Below are 6,000 nucleotides of genomic sequence, written 5' to 3'. Positions count from 1 at the left end.
TTTTTTAAGTTTTTCTGTACTGCAAGTTGGCAATTCTTAACTTCTGGTAGAATAGCCTTCTGTATATTTTCTTTTTTTTTTTTTTTTTTTGCAGTACGCGGACCTCTCACTGTTGTGGCCTCTCCCGTGGTGGAGCACAGGCTCTGGACGCACAGGCTTAGCGGCCATGGCTCATGGGCCCAGCCACTCCGTGGCATGTGGGATCTTCCCGGGCCGGGGCACGAACCCGTGTCCCCTGCATCGGCAGGCGGACTCTCAACCACTACACCACCTGGGAAGCCCACCTTCTGTATATTTTCTCCAGAAGATATTTAGGAAATGTTTTATTAGTAAAGTGAAAAATCTGTACCTAGTGTGTTTTTCTCCCCCATCCTCCCTTAACACATAATATATTACAGAAGCTGGTTAAAATTCTTCATGGTAAATGTATGCATGCTGTCTATTATAAACAATGTTGCCTCATTAAAATCAGATGAGACAATAAAAATCATTATCTGACTTGTGTAGCAAAGATCCAACAAGATGAATTAAGGCAAAAAATATAATGCCATTCTAAACCTCACCAGTTTTTTCTAATTTTAGTGAAAGAAGAAAAATGAAATACTACTTTGCATTTTTAAACAAATATTTTATTACTATAGTTCTGATTTTGTAGAGCAGTTTACAATTTACAAAACTTTTCGATGTACTAGCAGCTCATTTGATCTTTAAAACCACATTGTTTTGAAAAAATCAGTTATGTCACAACTGTCATTTTTAGTAGATAAGAAAACTCAGAGATGCCAAATGACATCTTTAAACTCACAAGATCTGCTTATATGCAGCAGATCTAGATCTCAAATACAAGCATTCTAACCTTTAGAACATGATTCTTCTACATCTTCATGCTATACATTATTTCATAAGGCTATTTATATTTACGTTTAAATGAGATTTTAATTATGTCGAAATTTCTGAATCACAACCTCTATTGTAGAAATATTTTTCACTAAACACTTGTGTAGCAAATTAATATAGATTGTGTGGTTATCTAGAAGGACAAAACATTTCATCCTTTAGAATCCAGACTTTAGCAGCTACTAACGCAGAGAGTGCTTCCTGAAGCACAGGAGCTGGAGGAACCCAGGAGACAGACTCTATAGGTCTAAATAATTGCCCTGAATCCAAAGAGAGCTCTCTAATGAGCTATATTTTGAAGACTGCATGAGAGTGAGAACACTTACCCAATTGTCTATGTCAATGAATTAGCACCAATTATCAAAATTTTGGAGAGTTAGGGGGCTATTATAGTATTAAATGAATAGAACAATGATCTGACTTTTCATTCAAATGAAGTTTTGTGGAATACGATTTATATCAGTGAAATAAATGGGGCAGCTACAATTACTTGAAATCAAGGTAAATGAATAGAAATCATCAGAGAGTTTTTAATTGAGATATAATTGACATAAAACATTAGTTTCAGGTGTACAACATAATGATTTTATACACACACACACACATATATATATAGCTAGATAATCACCACAATAAGTCTAGTTAGCATCCATCATCACACATAGTTACAAATTTTTCTTTTTTCTTGTGATGAGAACTTTTAAGATCTCCTCTTTTAGCACTTTCAAATATACAATACAGTATTATTAACTATAGTCACCATATTACACATTACAAACCCAGGACTTATTTATGTTATAACTGGAAATTTGTACATTTTGACCACCTTCACCCATTTTGCCTCACCCCTTACTCCCCACCTCTGGAAACCAATCTGTTCTTTGTGTCTCTGAATTTGGGGGTTTTATTTTTTCTTCTTAGATTCCACATATAAGTGAGATCTTATGGTGTTTGTCTTTCTCTGTCTAACTTATTTCACTTAACATAATGTTGTCCTAAATGGCTGGATTTCCTTTTTCTTTATGGGTAATAGTATTCCATTTTGTGTATATGTATATTCTCACATCTTCCTTAACCATTCATCCATCTATGGACACTTACATTCTTTCCATGTCCTGACTACTCTAAATAATGCTGCAATGAACATGGGTGCAGATATCTTTTTGAGTTTGTATTTTTATTTCCTTCAAATAAATACCCAGAGGTGGAATTGCTGGATCGTATAGTAGTCCTATTTTCAGTTTTTTGGAGGAACTTCCATACTGTTTCCCGCAGTGGCTGCACCAACTTACATTCCTATCAATCGTGCACAAGGGTTCCTTTTTCTCCATATCCTCGCCAACACTTGTCATTTCTTGTCTTTTTGATAGTAGACATTCTAACAAGTATGAAAATGGTTTTGATTTGCATTTTCCTGATGATTAGTGATGTTGAGCACCTTTTCATATACCTGTTGTTCATCTATATGTCTTCTTTGGAAAAATGTCTATTCAGATCCCCTGCCCATTTTTTAATCAGAGGGAGGTTGTTTCTCTATTGAGTTGTACGAGTTCTTTAGATATTTTGGACATTAACCCCTTATATGAGAGAGTTTTCTAATAGAAGGATTAGATGGGAATGACAAACTAAAAGTGAAGTAAATATGAAAGATCTTAAAATGTATTACCTTCAAAAGTCTTCAGTAGTCTTGTATATGTCTAAGTCACATAAGACTAAGTCTTATAAGTCTCACAAGTACATAAGTCTCATGCACTTAGCTGCTTGTCATTCTGAAAGGCAAACTGCAAATCAGCCAATGATAAACACATTTTTAAAATCTCTTTCTTTTCCGTATGTCTCACCTAATACCAGCTCCCAACTAACAAAAAAATTTCTTTCCAAAAATTTATTTTTAAGATAGTTGTCTGGGACTTCCCTGGTGGCGCAGTGGTTAAAAATCCACCTGCCAATGTAGGGGACACAGGTTCAAGCCCTCGTCTGGGAAGATCCCACATGCCGTGGAGCAACTAAGCCCGTGCGCCACAACTACTGAGTCTGCGAGCCAAAAGTACTGAAACCTGCACACCTAGAGCCTGTGCCGTGCAAGAAAGGGAAACCACCGCAATGAGAAGCCCGCTGGCCGCAACTAGACAAAGCCTGCGTGCATCAATGAAGACCCAACGCAGCCAATAAATAAATAAATAAATAAACTAAAAAGAAAAGAAAAGGAGTGGCAAGAAAGGCACCATATTAAAAAAAAAAAAAGATGGTTGTCTAACAGCCTATGTTTACATCCTGAGTGTTTGTGAACTGGATGTGTGTCACTCAGGGAGTACAACAATATCAAAATCAGGTAAGTAAATTCAGTAAGGTCATTCAAGATGTGTAATAAAATCTCTATCAGCTCTTATTTCTATTATACTTTTATTTCTATGATTATACATTTGCAGACTAAGCTGTGGCATAAAGCAAAGAAAGCATTAGAACAGAAATATATCGGCATCAGTTTTTCATATAATTGAGAAAAGAGCCTGATCCATGACGCTTAAAAAATGCAACAGGCTCTGCATATACTCCTAGAATTTAATACTGGGTTTTGTTCTGGCTGCTGGAAAGTCTTTTGATTGAAAACATCTTATGAGCAGTTCACATGGGGCATATAGAATATCTTACTCAGAAAGAAGACTAATTTGTTAATCTTGCCTTTGATGTCTATTGTACATTGCTTTGTTTTTCCTGCTCTCAGTAGTAATTTCTTGGAAGTCATAAAGGATTGTTAAGCAACTAATCATGTTGTATTTTGTATATTTATCTTAAAATTTTATCTGTTTTTTCAAATTTCATTTTGCTTTCTTTGGGAGTTAATGTCTCCTGGAAGCTTCTTTCCCTGCTATAGTACCCTAACCTGGGTACAGACCCAGGTCCTGAGTTGACTGCTTAACCAGCCAGATGTGTAATTTTGGAAGAATCTTTTCACCTCTTGGACCTCAATTTTTACCTATAAAATGAGAAGTTTGGCCTTGATATCCTCTCAGGGTATTCCTTCTTAAATATTCACTGACCTAAAGCAGGTGTTCAAAAAAACGCATTGAAGGAATAAACATTAGCCTGTTTTTCACATGCATGTTTGGCCAGAATTATGAGGGTCTCTCAGATCCAAATGAGAGTATAAACTGGGAAAGGGGATATACTAAAGGCCTCCTTGCTGGAAATATCCAATATGTGGTATCATGAAGTTCAAGTCTAGCAATCACTAACAGGACAAGCTAAAGCCCTGTGAAGAGTGAAGACAAAATTTTGATACTGTGATTGTTTTGAAGTTTTCAACTCTTACTTTTATGGACATCAGTAGGACTGTGGAGGGGTTGGAGAGAGAGATATGTTCCTGTACCCTGCTACTTAAACACTAGAGTGAGAAGGAAATTCAACAGACCACTGATCAACTGGGAGAGGCACACAGTGTTGGCAGTCTTTGGGTAACAAGATTCTCTTGGGCTTTCACCAATTATAGAGGAGGTTTAACTCTCCAATTTCCCAGTACTTTGGAAATTTCTACTCTCTTGGGTCACCTACTATAATTTAGTGCATAGGAAAAAAAGTGCTGGAGGAATAAACATGCTAACAGTGGTTATTCCTAGGGAGTGGGATTACTGGAGAGAGCCTTCCATTTTTACTTTACACACCTTAGAATTATTATATTACTTTTGTTATAAAAGTAATCCAGACATCCAGATACTTCAGGCAATGGGTATGATTCTCAGGCTGAAAAAAAACATACTTTCTTTTTTTAATTTTATTTATTTATTTATTTTTGTGGTACGCGGGCCTCTCACTGTTGTGACCTCTCCCATTGCGGAGCACAGGCTCCAGACGCGCAGGCTCAGCGGCCATGGCTCACGGGCACAGCCGCTCCGCGGCAAGTGGGATCTTCGCGGACCAGGGTACGAACCCGTGTCCCCTGCACTGGGAGGCGGACTCTCAACCACTGCGCCACCAGAGAATCCCATTTACTTTCTTTTTTTAAAATAAATTTATTTATTTTTGGCTGCGTTGGTTCTTCGTTGTTGCGCAAGGGCTTTCTCTAGTTGTGGCGAGCCGGGGCTACTCTTCATCGTGGTGGCTTCTCTTGTTGCGGAGCACAGGCTCTAGGCGCCTGGGCTTCAGTAGTTGTGGCTTGCGGGCTCTAGAGCACAGGCTCAGTGGTTGTGGCGCACAGGCTTTGTTACTCCACGGCACGTGGAATCTTCCAGGACCAGGGCTCGAACCTGTGTCCTGTGCATTGGCAGGTGGATTCTTAACCACTGCGCCACCAGGGAAGTCCCTCCATTATGGTTTATCACAGGATATTGGATATATTTCCCTGTGCTATACAGTAGGACCTTGTTGTTTATCCATTCTATATATAATGGTTTGCTTCTAGTATTTCAATTTCTAAAAGAATTATTAAATAAGCATTTTATGTTGACAAAACTCTTTGATATTATTTAATTAGGTTTTCCTCATGACTACTCTTCTGGTGCTATTACCTGAGTTTTAAAAAAGTTATTAAATGAATGAATGGATGGATGAGTAAATACTTTGCTTAAGATCCCGAAGGTAAGAAATGGCAAAGACAGGTTAAAGTTCATTGACTCTGTGTCCCCAGACTACTGTTTGGCCCCCTGAGCCCTGTTGTCTCCCCAGAACAAAGAGGTAGTACTGCAATGCTTCTTTTCCCATGGCAGTAAATAAGTGGGTCATTTGCTGTAGTAAATGCTTGACAGGAAAAGATGAAAGAGTAAGCCAAATAAGAAATATCTACTTACTGCAGGTACAGCTTAGCATCTTGGTTATAACTTATCTATAAGAAATGTTATGGTCATCATTAGTAAGTCTTTACAGTCTTTAAATATACAAACTCACGTCTTCTCCAGTGCCAAAAAATAATTTCTCTGTGTTCTATGCCTGGGAAGAGAGAGAGAGAGGGATAGAATGAATAAAGTTAAAATGGATCTGAAATACTGAGATTTCTTTGCTATATTTTATTGAATTTCACATTTTAAAATTGAGTTGGAATTGTTCTTACTAAAAAAAATGGTATTGATGGATACACTTTGAAAAAAGAAAGGGAAAATTAATGTTTTG

The 6,000-nt window shown here is 37.5% G+C and overlaps 1 protein-coding gene across 1 annotated transcript in view; it reads left to right on the top strand.

Moving 5' to 3' along the window:
- The first annotated feature begins 2,793 nt into the window (after positions 1-2,793).
- MRPL1 (mitochondrial ribosomal protein L1) overlaps positions 2,794-6,000 on the top strand; it is a 68,896-nt gene continuing 65,689 nt past the window's right edge. The window contains exon 1 of the mRNA XM_033406478.2: positions 2,794-3,229. The gene's annotated coding sequence lies outside the window, so the exon portion shown is untranslated. The remainder of the gene's footprint in view (positions 3,230-6,000) is intronic.

This window comes from Orcinus orca, chromosome 4, assembly GCF_937001465.1.
Source record: "Orcinus orca chromosome 4, mOrcOrc1.1, whole genome shotgun sequence".
NCBI lineage: Eukaryota > Metazoa > Chordata > Mammalia > Artiodactyla > Delphinidae > Orcinus > Orcinus orca.
Note: the sequence above shows the minus strand (reverse complement) of the source record. Positions and strands in the feature narration are given on the sequence as shown.